Raw genomic sequence first — 18,467 nt, 5'->3', positions numbered from 1 at the left:
GGGAATAGTATTTGTTGGGAAGAACAAGAAAGGAAAGAATACTAAGTTATTGTTTTAAGCCTGTGATGTGGAAAGATATATAACTTCTCACTATATGAATTTAATTGTTCATATGAATAGTTGTAAGAAAAACAATGATGGTGACAAGGTAGAAGTTAAGAAGATAATCAGTTGGTATTCAGAGATACGAAGGGTGATACATCAAGCTGCTCAGATTTGTTATATGTGTTAAAGTTTGTTTGTATGTTAGTTTATTAGAAGGGCATTATGTATCGAAGCTTAAGTGTCTTAATCCCATATATTTTTTTGTACGCTTTCTTTATCCCTATATATATGGGATGAGTACTAGAGTTAGAGAGGAGCTTCATTATTCAACTTTTATTCTCTAAATTTTCTCTTATTCCTGAAAGTGTAATCGCGCCAAATATATTATATTTAGATCTTGTGCTCTTAATTCGTTCTTAACTCTGATCTCGTATTACAAACTCGATTAAATCACCACCACAATCATCCACAAGCTGACAACCAGAGTGAGCGGACAATTCAGACACTTGAGGATATGTTGAGAGCACGTGCCATAGATTTTGGTGGGAGTTGGGACTCCTACCTTCCCTTAGTTGAGTTTTCTTACAACAACAACCATCACTCCAATATTGGTGCAATGTCCCAAAATTTAAGACTAAAAATTTCAATTTTTATAATAATAAAACCAGCATTCAAAATGTTTCCATAAAACCATAATGGAATCAGACTATGTCAAAATCATCCAAATACATAAGAGTCAAATAAAATGCAAAATATTATAGTGTGTGTGATGCAATCGTCCCGAGCTCATCCCCTTCCATCGAGAAGTAACTGAAACAAAAACTGAAAACTGTAAGCATGAAGCTTAATGAGTTCCTCAAAATACAACATACCATACATATTTGCCAGCTCAAGACTATGCCAGGTCGATTTGACCCCCGGGTCTATTTGACCCCCGAGTCTATTTTAACTCATGCGTCGACCCTAGCCATAGCAGGTCTATTACACCCCCGAGTCTATTTCAACTCATATGTTAGCACAAGGCTGTACCGGGTCTATTTCACCTCACATACATATAGAAAATAGGCACACATGTATATAACACATACAACAGGAGTCACAAATACTACAAGCATATAACATATCCTATTGTCCTATAGTATAGTGAGTAAACTCACATCAGTCTGCTATAGTAAAAAAATGATCGGTTTGTGTTAGGGTATTTAACATTTTCTCTCAATAAGGTGTTGTACTAGGATAGTCCATATTGTAACGGGCTGGGTCTGTCCACGCAAAATTTTATTAGGGTTAGACTATTAATAGTACATGCATGAAACGCCTTTAGGGTTAATCCTTTTTGTGATTCCCTACTTTGTCTTTACAGAACAGTTCACGTTGAACTATTCTAAGGCATTGAATATTAATCATTCGACACAGTTTCGATCGTTGGTCTTCTTGTTGATTTACTTTACTGTTTTGAATCTATAGATCTTCAAGTTTATTGTTTCAACAATTGGTATCAGAGAAGGAGATTGTGTAATTTCATACTCATATCTTTTGTCGAGCTTATTATGGTTTTTATGTTTTGTAAGATCTGTTCTTGTCGTTTTCATCGTTCTCATCGATTGCAGATGATAGATCTAGTTTCGTTTTTAGTCCTACACTCGATTATTATATTACACATATGATTCTTAATAGGTTTCTATGAATCGAAATCAAGCAACCAGAAGATCCACACTCTCTATCCTTCAATCTACAAGCAACATCAATTCTACAACCAGGATCCTTATTCTGTTTCCACAAGATTACGAAGAATGGGCACTGCACTTTGAGGACTACATGCAAGGTCTTAAAGATTATGGTTCATTGATATGGGAGTCAATAACCCAGCTGATGTTTTCTCACACTGCTACAAGGAAAGTCATCAAAACTCAAGCAGAATATAACACTCTTTTCATTGAACAAACGAACATTCCTCAAGATGAAAAGGAGAAGTTATTGAGTAACGTCAAGGCAATGAGGACTATCAGATTTGGTCATCCTCCAGACATGTTTCGTCTGGTGAGTTCTTGTGAAACTGCGATGGAGATATGGGACAGGCTGAAAGAAATCTACTCGGGTTATGCAGATCTTGAACATTCAGTTCAAACACTACTTCTTTTGGAGTTTGGTGCTTTTTCTCAAAAGCCAGATGAGAAACTTGATCAAACTATTAATCATTTGAATCATCTTTTAAGCAGGATGTTAAAACACAAGATCAGGAGAGAACTGATTAAGAAAAAGGTGACGTTCATGAACACTTTAAGATCGGAATGGAAAGCAGTCGTGTCAATCGTAAAAGCCAATGAACAGTTTAAGAATTATACCTTGACGAAGCTGGTGGGAATTCAAAGATCCCACGAAGATGAAGTGATAATGGATGTTAAGCTTGTTTCTAGTATGGGTTCGTTGGCCTTAGTTGCGAAGGGCAAAAAGGTAGCAGAAGAAGATTCAGAATCTAAACTCTCTGATTGTGAGCTTTCAAAAGAAGAATACACTTTGATGGTGTCAAATCCCTGAAAGTTTGCCAAAAAGAATATTGGACGCCTCAAAAACCAGAAATTGGCAAGGGAACTATAGCTCAGAAAAGGCAAAGGATGAGTGCCTCAACAATTCTCAAAAGGATGCGGTGAATAAAGAGAATAAGCTTATGGGAGATTTTGGCTATGACTACAACTATTGTCATGGCAAGAATCATTTGGCAAAAGAGTGTCTGCTTAGAAAAATGAGTGCGAAGAAGGAGGAAGAATATGATGAAGCTTATTATCTTCGAAAGTTGGAAGAGATTCGAAAGAAAAAGACTGTTGATAGTGTTAAGCTTGCTTTGATTATGCAGGAGGATGCTGATGAGTTTGGTCGAGTTGAAGTTTGGTCAACAGATTCAGAAGATGAGGAAGTTCGGAAGCCATCGCATGGTGGATACTTTGTGGTGAAGTATGGAGTCCCTGAGTATGAGGAAAGATGTTTGATGGTCCGTGGTGATGTTTCTGAGCAGAGAGCATGCACCACTGACAGCACAAAGGCCTTTGACAACTGTTTTGCTACAAGACCTGTTTCGGAATAGGTTAGTGAATGTGAGCGGGTCATCAGTAAGTTACAATCTATTCTCTTTCTCTTAATATTCCATTTACTCATTAAAAATCTGAATTAGAAGATTTGAATTTTACTGTCTTAAGTTTTAGTGATAGTTTAAAAAGAACATGTCTAAACAGTTCTAACCTAACCGATCAAATCAGCAGGATAACAAAGAAGAGTGAAGACATGGATGTGGATTGAGAAGTTGTAGTTAGAGTTGAATAGGTCTAGGGATGATGTCATTTATTCGAAAAGAGACAATATTGCGATTTTAAAACAAAGAAATATTTTCCTGTTTGATTGCTAAGATATTATATTTTAATATCACCCAACTGCATCTTGATTGTGAAATAGGGAAAAAGATTTACAAAATGATTTTACCCTTTCTCGAACTGAAAGAGGATGAAATCGATGCAGAGTGTTACAAGTGCGAATCCATAGTGTCCTCAGACGATGTTTCTGAATCTTATAAAATTGGACTTGAAAAAATTGAAGATTATATTCAGTCCAAAGATCACAAAAGCATGCTAAAACAAATGTTAGATGGAAATGATAAAGAGATAATTAAATCTGGAACTGTACAAAAATTTCACTCTTTATGCACAAAATTGAGTTCTGAAAATACTTTCGATACTAAGAATGATTCCGAATTTCACAAAAGTGACATGAGTGGGATCTTTGTAAAGGATGAGATTGCTTGTTTGGCATTTCTGAAAAATGAGTATGCAGCAAAGAAAGAGTTGATTTCTGAAAACTCAATTGAATATGTTCGCATCCTTGAAAATAAGGGTTCAGATGTTTTAAAAGCGAAAGCTACTATTCTTCCGAAAGTTCAAACCGTCCCTAACCAAGTTTTTGTAAAAAGTGGAATGGACAAAACTCAAACTTATGAACTAACGTCCCTGGTAGATGACAATCATACAGATGGTTGCGATAAATTCTTTTGGTCAGGACCAATCGATAACTCTGTTGAAACCATAATTCTTTCCGAAATGACCTCTTGGAAAACCAAAGGGAGATATGTTGCAGAACCATTAAATAGTGTCAATATTTGTAATGATATAGCTAGTCTGAGTGGAACTAAAGAGTCCCTAGTGCAACATCTTCCGAACAGATAGACTTACCTAATAAAAAAACCAAAGCCTAGAGTCAAAATTCATAAGTCAGCTAAGGAACATATTGCTAACGAAAGACAACTAAATGCTAGATATAAGAAAAATCTGAAAGAAAGAAATTCCCAAATCAAAATGCCAAATTCTCTCTGAATCCGAAATTTATCTTGTCTTCAAAGCCACAGTCATCAACTCCATAGGTTTCAAAACCAAAAGTTTTTCTGAAACCATTGTTTTCAAAACAAACAAAACCTTTGCAAAAGACTAAACCTTAATTTTCTCTCAAAAAAAATGTTTCAAAAACAATAACACATCGAAAGATGTTAAAGGCAAAGGAAAAGCTGTTTCGGAACTTGAGATTTCACTTAAGGAATCCAAAGCACGCTTGCAAATGGAGAAAAAGAAGTTTATGAAGAAGGTGGCTCGGCAATAAATTGAAGCTGAACAAAAACAAAATCCTGTTAAAGCAAAGAAATCTGAAGATAATAGGACTGTTGTTTTCAGAATAGCGAAATGAGATAATTCAACCTTGATAAAAAGATCATACTTAGTTGATGTAGCTATAAGTTTTCCTGTTGCTAAGAAAACCTCACGAGGACCCAAACAACTTTGGGTTCCTAAATCTTTCTGAATTTTGTAGCTAATTTGTGATGAACAGTACGACTCGAAATGGTATATTGATAGTGGCTGTTCACATCACATGACTGGAAGGAGAGTAGAGCTGAGAGAATTTTGATCCCTAAAGGACAGAGGAAAATGAAGTATGGAAATAATGCCACAGGAGAAATCAAAGGATACGACGTGATCACAAATGGGGAATTCTCCATTCGCAAGGTTACATATATGGAAGGCATGCAACATAATTTGATAAGTGTGTCATAATTGGTTGCAGGTATAGGGCTAAAAGTATTATTCGATGATGAGGGATCTGAAATTATAGAAAAGAAAACGAAGGTAGTACTTCTGAAATACAAAAGAAAGGGAGAGATATTTCCTTTGTACATAAAGCCGATCACAATAAAGCCTTCAATATGCCTTCTTACGAAAGCATCTTCGGATGACAGTTGGTTATGGCACCGAAGACTCTTAATTTTGAGAAGGAACATCTTTGTGTTGCTTGCGAGCTAGCAAAGCAAAGTTGGAAGAGTCATTTGATTATTGTCAACACTAAAGTGATTGAGCCACTTGAACTATTACATATAGATCTTTGTGGTCCTTCCGCCGTCGAGAGTGTTAGTGGTAACAAATACATTCTAGTTATTGTTGATGAATTTTCCAGATTTAGTTGGGTTTATTTTCTTAAACAGAAATAAGAAGCCGCTTACAAGCTCAAGGACTTTATCAAGCAGATCGAACTTCAATTGCAAAAGTTGTTTCAGAATGTTCATAGTAACAATGGGTCGGTGTTCAAAAACCACGTGTTTGAAGAATTCCAAACATAAAAAGGAGTTGCTCATAACCTCTTTGCTCCTTACACTTCTCAATAGAACCAAGTCGTTGAAAGTCAAAACTGGTCTTTGTGAGAAGCTGCGAGGACCATGTTGTCTTTTGCGAACTTGCTGCTTTACTTCTGGGCTGAGGCTATTGGAACTTCCTGTTTCACTTAGAATCGATCTCTCATCAATAAACGATTTTCAATCCCTCCTTATGAGATTCTAAATAAACGAGAACGTAATGTCAAGTTCTTCGATGTCTTTGGTTCTAGGTGCTTCATCTTCAATTCAAAAGACCAGCGGAACAAGTTCGATGTGAAAGCTGACGAAGGGATCTTTTTGGGGTATTCTCTTACTTCGAAGATATATAGGGTTCTGAACAAAAAGTCAAAAAATATAAAAGAAACCTATTATTTCACATTTGATGATAATTATTTGAAGAAGTGTCAGAAGGTTTACTGTCAATCAAAGGAGATTTTTCTAAGAACAATACAAATGACGATTCCTCTTTCAAATCTCTACGAGGAATTCATGGATCTGTTTGATGAGCCAGAAAAGGTGATCGCTTTGGAATCAATAACAACATATAACAAGGAAGAAGAACTTAAGAAGTTCATTGATGATGCAGCTAAAGAACTTGAAAAAGAACCAAAAATTCCGAACACATCCGAAATTCCACATTCACCACAAGCTACCAATGCACCTGTTCAGGGGGGAGTGTAACAGCCCAAAAATCTCAATAGATTTTTTTTCATTTTTAGTTAGAAATTAATTTCCATAAATAATAAAATTCCAATCGCAATTGTTTTCAAATCCATAACATCAGGCAAGTTATTCATAAAATCAGAGTGTCCCCAAACAGAACGCCAGAGAGTACGTGTCGCGCCATCACGCCGGGCCCTTGACCTTAGATCCTGAAGCACCTGAAACAACCAACAAATTGTAAGCTAATTCTTAGTGAGATCGCTAGAGCATACCCCACATAATCCACATAATAATATAATCGATATCAATCACATAAGCCATGCGTATAATATATATAAGGATGTCGTGGACACCCTCCAGGGTCTTACTCTAGGATGTCATGGGCACCTCCACATGGTCTTACAACTATGTGGCATGGGCACCCCGTATGGTCTTACTTGGAATGCCATGGGCACCCCCACATGGTCTTATAACCAAGTGCCATGGGCACCCCCATGGTCTTTTCTGCAAATATCACAGAAGCAACTAGCATACCACATAGCATATAATCAAATAGTCTACCACATATCACTACATTAACTAGTGTACTACATATCACAAAATGGGCTGACCTTGGTGCCTTTGACCCATTGGTATGGTGAGGAGACTCACCTCTGTCTGCTGAACTCAAAAGCTGCTCGCCTAACAGCCTGAAACCACCCGTGCTGAACAATAATACCATTAACCCAAAAGCAGGATTAAGTACAATCTAATTAAAGAGCCGAATTACCTAAGTCTAAATCCTTCCATAATGGCCCAAGAGTCTTTCCTTTGCTAATGAGCCCAAAGTCCATGTCCAAAGCTATTAATGGGCCACATGGCCCAATAAGGCTCAACCAAAGAAATCATGGCCCAAAACAAATTAATCGGGCCACTAACCCTAAGATACGATGAAGCTTAAAACTGATTAAGGGCCAAAAGGGCTTACGAGCCCATACGAAGCCCAAAAAACACCGGAGTGCATACGCCAGCGTACCACTCGAGTACGCTCAACGTACTAGAGCCTTAGTCAGTACATGTCGCGTACATTCTGCTACACGCAGCGTACAAACCAGACATACACAAATAACCATTAAGCTCTTAATGCTTGGAATATTAACATCCAACTTTAGATCTGAGTCTATAAAGACATCCTAAGTCATAAAGTTGGCAACTTTATGTCCTTTCATGCTTCATGTGTTCCCAACAACCTCTTATAATCTATTAAGACCTTTCCAAGGGTCTTAACTCATGCATCAGGTCAAAACACCCATCAAGACTACATTTGTATGGTATGAATGAACTAAGGGACCTCATATCTACTCTTCCTAAGCTCTGAAGTTGCTCAAACTCCCAAGAGATGATCCATGAACACAAATGGGACAATAAAGTAAACCCTAGATCAATCTAATGAATAAGATGGCAAGATTAAAGTTTATACCTCCAGAAGCACCTCAAGGTGAAATAGATGCAAAATCTTGAAGCTCAATGCCACACAAAGCTTGCTCACTAACTTCTTCTTCTTGAATGATCTCTAAATGGCCACAAATACACTCTTTAAGCTCAAGAACACTCTCACAAGGAAACTCTGGGGTAAAAGGGCGAAATGAGGCTATGGAGGCTGATTAGGGTTTGGTCCAAGAAGCTTAAGGATGTTTAAATATGTGTAAAGTCCGAGAATTAGGGTTTTGCTCTTCTGTCGCGTACGCCCGTGTATGCGGCCACTCTCCACGATCACTCATCCTTAGTACGCTAAGCGTACTCCTGGAGTACACCCCTCATGCTAAGGGACCATTATGATATATTTTTCATTTGAAGGATTCAAATGGTAATTACATGATTTGGAGTGTTACAGGGTGGGTTTTACTTTAACCTCAACATCCGATTCACCTGTTCAAGAGGAGGATGAAAACTTCGAAGTCGGCCTTGACACTCTAATCCAAGGGGAGAACCCGATTCCGAATTTTGAGCCAAATGAACCATTCCAGGGGGAGAATGAAGGTGAACATAGTGAATCAGGTGCTCAGTCAAAATTTGAAGATGTAAATGTCGTATTGGATCTGTCCTATGATCCGAACTACCCTCCTTTGGCAAAGTGGACCAGAGATCATCCCAAATAGAAAGTGATTGGTTCAACTTCTTCTAGTGTTCTCACAAGAGCTCAACAGAAAGCGAATCAGACTGCACTATTTTCCAAAATGGAATTTTGCATTTTAATTCATTTATTTCCAAGATTAAGCCAAAAACAGTTAAGATTGCTCTCGATCCTTCCGATTGGGTGCAAGAAATGCATGAAGAGCTGAATTAGTTTGAGCGCAATAAATTTTGGAGGTTGATTTCAACTTCGAAGGATGCATTAGTTGTAGGTCTAAAATGGGTGTTTCGCAATAATCTTGAAAAAGAAGGAAACGCAATCAGAAACAAAGCTCGCTTGGTTGTAAAAGGGTATTCTCAAGAGGAAGGCATAGACTATGAAGAAACTTTCGCACCAATAGCAAGGCTGAAATCTGGTCGTATCTTCTTGGCATATGCAACTCACAAGAACTACAAATTCTATCAAATGGATGTGAAGTGTGCATTCTTAAATGGTGAACTAGAAGAGACGGTCTATGTGGAGCAGCCACTTGGTTTCGTAAATGAAAAGTATCGTAATCACTGTTATATATTAGACAAGGTTGTGTACGGTTTGAAACAAGCTCCTTGAGTATGGTATCAAACATTAACTCGTTTTTTAAAGCAATCTAAGTTTAAACAAGGATTGGTCGACCCAACCTTCTTTCATTAGAAAGATGGTGACCCCCTTATGATCGTTCAGATTTATGTTGATGATATCATTTTCGGATCTACTAATTCTAGATTAACTGAAAAAATCCAAAAATTGATGGAGACTAAATTTGAAATGAGTGAAATGGGTCCAACTAACTTTTTCCTTGGATTAAATATTAGAAAGAGTTCAGAGGGCATATTCATAAATCCAGAAGCCTACACATAGTCTCTTCTTGCAAAATTCAGAATGGTGGGAGACTCAAAGGTTAAAGTTCCAGTGGCATTCGGAACGAAGCTTACACCTTCTTTGGACAAGCCAACAGCTGATAGGAGTCTCTATCGACAAATGATAGGTTCATTAATGTATCTAACTGCTAGTCGTCCAAACATTATGTTTTTTGTTTGCTATTGTGCCAGGTTCCAAAAAAATCCTCGCAAACCCCACATGACTACAGTAAAGAACATCTTCCGATACCTTAAACAAACAACTTCTCTCAAAATTTGGTACCCTTTAGATTCAGGTTTCTTTGTTCAAGTGTTCTACGATGCTGATCTTGGCGGATGAGAACTTGATTGCAAAAGTACAACTGGAGGATGTCAATTTCTAGACGACAAACTCGTAAGTTGGCAATCAAAGAAGCAAACATGCATCTCTTTGTCCACTGCTGAAGATGAGTATATCGCAGCTGCCTCATGTACATCCATGGTTGCAGAAATCGGGATTAATCGATAATTAATCGTGGATTAATCGCTTGACGTTCTCCAACCGTCGAGGATTAAGGTATTAATTAGAAATTTAAGATTAATCGGGTTTGGCAGGATTAATTAGTCTTGTCGGGATTAATCGGTCAACAAAAGTCTACAAAAGTAAAAAAAAAAAGTCTAAAAAAGTTAAAAAAAAAATGTCAAACAAATTCAAAAAATCACCTTTTTTTACTCCAAAATTTTCAAATTTACAAAATTTCAAATATTATACCGAAATGTTCATATTTTCGCATCTTCAAATTTTCAAATTGCAAATTTTCTTATTTTCTAATTTTGAAGTACTTGTTTTTTCTTATACTATATTAATATTTGATTAAGCTTAATATTCTATTAATAATCTATGGTCCCCGATTAAATTCACCAATACCGATTAATCTCTTAACACCAGTCGACTGTCGAGCTACAGTCGAGTGATGTTTACAACTTGTGTACATCTCAAGTGATGTGGATTCAAAGTCAGCTAAGAGATTACACGATTAATATGAAGAGAATCCCCTTATACTGTGAATCCGAAAGTGCAATTCACATTTGCCACAACCCAGTGCAACATTCCAAGACTAAGCATATAGCACTGAGGTATCATTTCATAAAAGATCACGTGGAGAATAGCAATGTAGAAGTTCACTTTGTAAGATCTGCTGATCAACTGGTTGATATCTTTATGAAAGCCTTGCATGAACCTTCATTTAATCAAAGCTTAGAAGACTTAGGAATGATAGAAGCAGATTTTGTTCCGAAATAAGCATAATAGAGTAAAGGAGTGTTCTTTCTCCGAATCGCTCTAAACCCTCGGAACGCCTCGGAGTCCACTATTTTTATTAAATTTTTCTATTTTTATTTTTCTATTTTTATTTATTTTTTCAGAAAATTCAAAATAACAAAAAAAAAATTATATTGTTTTATCTTTTTCAGAAAAACTCAAAATTACGAAAAATATTTTTCTTAATTTTTCTATATTTTTATTTATATTTTTAGAAAATCCAAAATAACAAAAAAAAAATTATACTGTTTTATCTTTTTCAGAAAAACTCAAAATTACGAAAAATATTTTTCTTTTTTTTTTGTTTGCTATTTTCGTATTGTCTTTTTAGAAGCAGGTTCGTTTTCATCTTGCTCTTGATTCTGAACGATAAAGGAAGGTTTTTAACTCTAAATCTTTGTACTAGTTAAGTGTCCTTAGAAGCATGTTGATGCATGTCGACTGAAGCCTCTGAGACTTTATGTTTGAAGCCTTAATAATTGGAACCACCTCCATCATTTCTCCATCATTTTCACTTCCACAATTATAAGCCTCGACACTCTCAGAAATTACCATTGAGGTTTATGGTTACACAACATCCGTGTTCGTGATCTTAAAATCGTTATCACCACATATTGAGTGAAACCCAAAATCCGAAACCCGTTTCTGAATTGATGGTGAAAAATTACTATGTTCTAGTTTTTCACCATGGAATTGTCGGAATTCAACCTTCGTGGTTTGTACCTTGGAATCTCATTATTTTTATTTTTGTGAGATTTTGATGAAATGTTCTTGACCTAAGAGTTTTCTTCCCACAAGATCCAGTTTTTATTTTTCTTGAGATCTCTTTAAAATCTAGTCACTTAAATAAATCCATATCATACTTGTTTTTTATGGCTACACTGGTCAAGAAAGTACTTGTTCATTCTTTCAGACTTATTTTGAGTTTTAGAATTTAGTTGAAGATGAAACCACCCTTAAGCCTAAATGAAAAGAAGCCTTTCATTGTTTCTTAACAAACAGATGATCATAAATCAATGGGATGCCACACAAGCACTTTCGAGTCTCTCTTGACTCCGAAGGAAGAGATCGTTGCCCGAGATCCAACTGTTTTTATGTCGATTTATAATTGACATCACATATTCCCAGATATAATTTGCTTTATTTCTTTATCTTTGGCACACTCTTGCATAAAAATCCTCGTGATTTTTCAAAAGTCTGGTCTCACAATTCTGAATGGTTACTTTCAATTTAAAAACAGGAAATGACTACTTGTTCCGAAAAGGTTGTGGAGATTTATACTCAGTGAAGAATGTGAAGAACTGAATCAACGGTTTTAAAGGGATAAGATTTCAAAAATTGGGCGTGTGTTTTTCAAAATTCCTAACATCATGCCTTGTCAGTTACGCCGCCTGACATCACGCCTGTCAGTCATGCTTTTTCAGGCACCTTTTCAGGGAAACGAAACGTCTAAACAACTGGCTTTCTATCTCCATCACTATCGTATTCAAGGCAAATTTACGCTTAATTTTCTCTCACTACTTTCAAATTCCCCAACGATAATCCCTCTTTTCTCTCTACACTATTCATCTTCTTCTCCAACTGCATTCATGGTGGCTTCGTCTGAAACTCCATCAGTTGCTGAACAAACAACTTCCTCGATTATGTTGAACATCAAACCAAAACAGAATCTGGCTTTGGATCTTGAGTCTTCCATCAAATGCATATGATATTCTCCACTTGCTCAGGCTCTAACAATGGCTGAAAGTGTACCATTGATTCATCTGACGAAGGCTTTCTCCACTACAAACTATGAGCAGAGTGAAGCCTTAATTACTTTCAGGGTGGATTCTCACCAAACCTCTATTTCCAAATCACAATTTTACAAGCTGCTAGGGTTTACTGTTATAGATGATCTTGTTGACCCTGAATCAATTCCGTCATCAGCAATTGTCGCGATGTTTTACCAGATGGGATATATTGAAAGTTTTACCCTTCTGTAAAAGTTTAAGAAGCCAAATCTTTTCACCCATGTAGAATGGACTTTTCACGCTACTTTTCAAGAGTTTCTTTGAAAGAGTCACCGACTCAGATAGTGCTAGAAAACTCTTTTTCACATTAATTTACTGTCTCTACAAGGGGATTAACCAAGATTATGGTTCTGTTCTTTGGGCACGGCTGGTTCAGAGTACCCTTTCTCCATTAAGGCATTCAAAGATATCTTGTGCATGGTTTTGGTCGGTGATTGTCAAACGTGTCATTACACGTCTTCAGGTTCAAGTTCACAAAAATTGTGTGATAGCTGTTATTCCCATCCTCCATACATTGAACTTCATTGTCTCTGACCCCACTAAATTTAGCTTCATTGGTTTGATTCTCAAACCAATGCTCCTATATGTTCCGGGTGATAATGTTGTAATAAACAAATACCGAAAGAAACCTGCTTCCGGAGATCTATGCCCGAAGGCTTATGAAGGGCTCTTGAAGAAGGAAAGAAACCAAAGAAGGGCAGAAAGCGAAAAGCCAAGGAAGGTCCCTCCGAACCTGTTGCTACTCCGAAGAAGAAGAAGGTAAAGAAAGCTGCTTGGAAGCCTAAGTCTCCGACTCCAGTTCAAGAAGCTTCCGAATCTCACAAGCATTTGGATTTATAAGAGCGAGAGAAAGTTCAAAATGAGACTGATGATCTTGTTGCAACTTCTCAACCAATGGTCTCGGATCCTTCTCCTACTCACTCCATTCCAAAGGTATCATCTCCGATTCATACTTCAGTTCCTTCACCAAATGAATCATTTCATGTACCTTCTCCTCCACCTTCTCCTACTGCTTCTTCTGCACCTATTTCTATACCTATCACTATTGCTCCGTGTCCGAATATATCTATTGGTATTTCGTCACCATATATCTCGATTGCTCAAACCAATCCCCTATACACCGAATCTACAACAACTACAACCACTACTACAAGTACACCTCAAGTGACTGTCAACATATCTGATACGGGGGCATGTACTTTTGGCTTTACCGTTGGTCAGGATTCTACCCCAATCTCACCCTTGAGGAATGATGATCCGGATACGATCTTTGGTGATGATCGGGATGACTTCCAAGATTTCCACTACAGTCCATTCATTGTTCACGAGAAAAGTGATGATGATGCACCAATGATGAAAGGGCAGTTCAAGGCCCTCAATGAAAAGTTGGATACTCTACTTGAGTCTTCTAAAACATCGTCAAGCAATGAATACTAGTATAGGTTTTTCAAAGAGTTTATCGAGACCTTCACCAAAGAGCATGCCTAAAGTCTCGATGCCTCTAGCAAAGCTATTGAAATCTCAGAAAAGACTATTCGTGAAGCGTCCGAAAAAATCGAAAAACTACTTGCCGATCTCACTCAATTTATGGAGGACTTTCAGAGTTCCTCTGATAAAACCACGGAGGCTGCCAACAAGGTAATTACAAGTCTCGGCAACACTCTTCAAATAGAGAATGACGCTTTATCCATGGTTCATTTAGAACTCCGAGTCGACAATGCGGAGATAAGTGCTGTGATATCTCCAAATTCACGGCCAGAAAATACCAGTTTCATTTAATGTTTTAAAATAATTTCATAGTAAATCCATTGATTTAAAAGAGCAGCGGAATTTGTCCCCAAAACAGTACATGATAAAGTAAGGTTTACCAAAGCATTTCTTAATGAAATGTATTTTCATTATATAACAAAACTCGGGATGTCATGTTTCGATACAAACAAAAGCATAAACGGGACATTATAAGCCTTGCAACAGCTATATACACTACAAGCCTATAATAAAAAATATCTTGATAAGTCTTCCAACTTACGCTCTTGTGCCACTACCTGTAATACAAAGAAAACTGAGTGGGTCAGGCTTGGGAGCCTGGTGAGCACGTTGGTTTTTTAACCCACAATAAATATTTATATTAATTTCATCAACCAACAATAACCCAATTACCCATTCCCGTTAGCCTCACTTTACATCCCTAAAACAACTATTACAAGGGACCTAGTCTAAGGATTTTCATCGGGGGGACAACACAATCTTCGGGGGTTCCTCAGCAATGTATGTCAAACAAGGCAACCATGTGGGGGATGGAATACATCATATGAACACCCAATTTCATTAACACCTATAGGTGGCGAGCTGCCAACGTTCCACTAAACTGTCTAGAAAAGTCTGTGGTTGTCATCTAAACTCCGCTAGATGACTAGATCACAATAACATCGAGGCCTCTCATCAGTTTATCACACGTCAACTATCTACCCATTTCTACCCAACATTTTTGTAGATAGAAACATGCATGTTCATTCAGATTCAATACTCATTCCAGATAAACAGATCATATATATATATATATATATATATATATATATATATATATATATATATATATATACACACACACACACACATAGCACGTAATCTATATGAGATACTTCATATTTATATGTTACAAGAAAAGGGAATATACCCTCACTCAAAACATATACTTAATACCTACAACAATACTTGTATTAAAAATCGTGTATATTAAAGGGACTACGCACTCACTTGATAAGACGATGCTCGGATAGCACTATGGCTCTAAAAGCAGTATTCATTGGTGAAACTGTAATATCTTCACATACCGGGCTTCTCGTGGGCAGAGCTTCGGCTCGAAAATCTTTAATTCTCGGGATCTTCGATGCTTAGGGACTTGCTTCGGGTGTCAGGATGATACCGGGGCTTCGGGGGTATAACTTACACATAAATCGAGCTAATATGGAGTGAGAGGAAAGAAATTGGCAACCCTAAACGGCTGGCCTCGCTTTCTTTTTATAGGGGGCTGAAATCATATGCTCACGTCATGAGCCACTAATGCTCACATCGTGAGCTCGAGAGGTCACTGCGTTCGTCATGGCCACTTGCCCTGGAAGGTGTCCATCACCCGCTCACGACGTGAACACTGTGTTCACGTCGTGAGCTCTGACATAGGTGGAAGTTCGTGCCCCAAACTTTAGAAAATCATATCTTTCACATACGAGCTCCGTTTTTGACGTTCTTTATATGCACGCGTAGGTGAGATTATGCTCTACATCTCTCGTTTAGACTCCGTTGTCTAATTATGACTTTAACTTTTATGATATTATTTTTCTTAGGCCGGGACAGGAAAATTCTGTTAAGAATTTACAACTCCTTCATCTGACGTCCGTTTTTGTCTGTCTTTTTACCATTGGCCTACTATCGACGAGATCTTCGATCCTCGTTTAGATTGTTTCGGCTAGAAATCCCTCGATCTCATATTCGAACTTTGTGCTGCATACTACTAAGTCGAAACTTCAAAAAATCATAACTTCCTCATACGAAGTCAGATTTAGACGTTCTTCTTACGCACGATCTCGGGTTAACATATTCTACGATATTCGTTTAGATCACTAAGGCTAATATCGCTCTAATGTAAACTCACTATTTACGTCATGTAGTGTCATACCGGTTCTGTCGCGAAACTTCGACAGGTTATAACTTCTTCGTTATAACTCGGATTTCGGCATTCTTTATATATCTAGAACCCTTGTCACGACCACTACAAATTCCTTCATAGATATTGGGCTTATCTAATATTTTATTATTACACTTATTTTTATTCTTAATTCATTTAAGCCACACAATTAAGCATAAAACACATAATACTCAAATAATACATTTATATTATTTCAAAATGAGTTACAAAGGTTAACCTAGACTATTACATCAATATTAATGCCTAGCCTAGAAATACGGGCATTACAATTCTCTCCCCCATAGGATGATTCCATCCCCGGAATCACATATCAACAAACAAATGCTGATAGCGACTCATCATGTCACTCTCCGTCTCCCAAGTGAGATTTGGCCCATTCGTATGTTTCCAATGGACAAGCACTAATTCGACCATCTTGCGTCGCAACTTCTTAGTCTTACGGTCAACGATTGCCTCTGGTACTTCAATTAACCTCTTATTTTCATCAATTCTTAATTCCGAAAGTGGAATCTTGCGTCGCAACCTCTTATTTACGGTCAACGATTGCCTCCCGTGAACTTCCTCAGATAACACACATGGAAAGTGTTATAAATTCCATTTAGTTATTCGGGTAATTCGAGCTTGTAAGCTTGGTTCCCAATCCTCTAAAGAACTTTAAACGGTCCAATAAACCTTGGACTTAACTTTCCCCTTTTACCAAATCTTATAAGTCCCTTCCACGGCGAGACTATAAGCAAAACCGAATCCCCAACTTCAAAAGTCATCGGTCGTCTTTTCTTGTCAGCATAGCTCTTTTGACGATCCTGAGCTTCTAACATTCTCTCCCTAATCACTTTCAACTTTTTAGCAGTCTGATGGACTATCTCAGGCCCATAAACTGCTTTTCCCCAGCCTCAAGCCAACAAGATGGCATACGACACTTCTGTCCATACAAAGCTTGATAAGTTGTCATCTTAATGCTCGAGTGGAAACTATTATTGTAGGAAAATTCTCCCAAAGGCAAATGTTCATCCCAGTTACCTTGGAATTCCAGGGTACATGCTCTCAGCGTATCTTCAAGTGTTTGTATCATCCTCTCGATCTGATCATCAGTCTGTGGATGGTAAGATGTACTCAAACACAACTTGGTACCTAATTCCTCTTGTAAACTTTTCCAAAACATTGAGGTGAAAGGACTATCACGATCTGATACAATCGTTAACAGAACACCATGAAGCCTCATAATTTCCTTCACGTAAGAATTCGCAAGCTTATCCATAGACCATTTCTCATTGGCTGCTATGAAGTGCGCACTCTTAGTGAAGCGATAAATGACTACTCAAATCATGTCGTGACCATTCTTTGTTCTGGGAAGTTTAGTGACAAAATCCATAACAATGTTTTCCCATTTACCAATAGGTATAGGAAAAGGTTCTAAACTCCTATACGGTTTTTGATGTTGTGCCTTAGCCCTCGCATAGGTCACACACTCGACCACATACTTTGGTACATCAAGCTTCATCGTCGGCCACCAGTAATAGGGTTTTAGGTCCCTATACATTTTATTGCTGCCATGATGAATCGAGTACATGGTTTTGTGAGCTTCTTCCATTAGAAGATCTCTTATTCCTCCAGACTTAGGTACCCAAATCCGATCTTGGAACACCTTCAGTCCGTGACTGTTTATACTGAACACTAACGTTTTACTCAAACGTTCCTCCTTTCGGTTATTATTCTCTAAAGCTTCTTCTTGAGCTTTCTACTCTCTACATTTATCGAGACAGCTTCTATTCTCAACGCTCTTTGCATCTTTCTCTCAAGATTAACTTTCTGAATGAGAGCATCAACGACAAAATTTGCTTTACCAGGTGGTAAAGTATCTCACAGCCGTAGTCCTTAAGTAACTCTAGCCAGCGTCGTTGCCTCATATTCAATTCTTTCTGATTAAAGAGATATTGAAGACTCTTATGATAAGTGAAAAGTTTGCACTTCGTTCCATATAGGTAATGCCTCCATATCTTTAGAGCATATACTAATGCTGCCAACTCCATATCATGAGTTAGGTAGATCTTTTCATGCTCTTTCAGCTGTCGAGATGCATATGCTATCACCTTTTCTCTTAGGGTCAAAACACAACCTGATCGAACACCAGACGCATCGCTATAGACAGCGAAGTCTTCAACTCCATCGGGTAGAGAAAGAATCAGTGCCTCACATAGCTTCTTCTTTAGCAACTCGAATGTTTCTTTGTGCTTATCACTCCAAGTCTAAGTAGCTCCTTTGTGGGTCAAAGAT

Source organism: Lactuca sativa, chromosome 2 (assembly GCF_002870075.4).
Source record: "Lactuca sativa cultivar Salinas chromosome 2, Lsat_Salinas_v11, whole genome shotgun sequence".
NCBI classification, from domain to species: domain Eukaryota; kingdom Viridiplantae; phylum Streptophyta; class Magnoliopsida; order Asterales; family Asteraceae; genus Lactuca; species Lactuca sativa.
The sequence above is the reverse complement of the archived record's forward strand: the minus strand, read 5'-3'. Positions refer to the sequence as shown.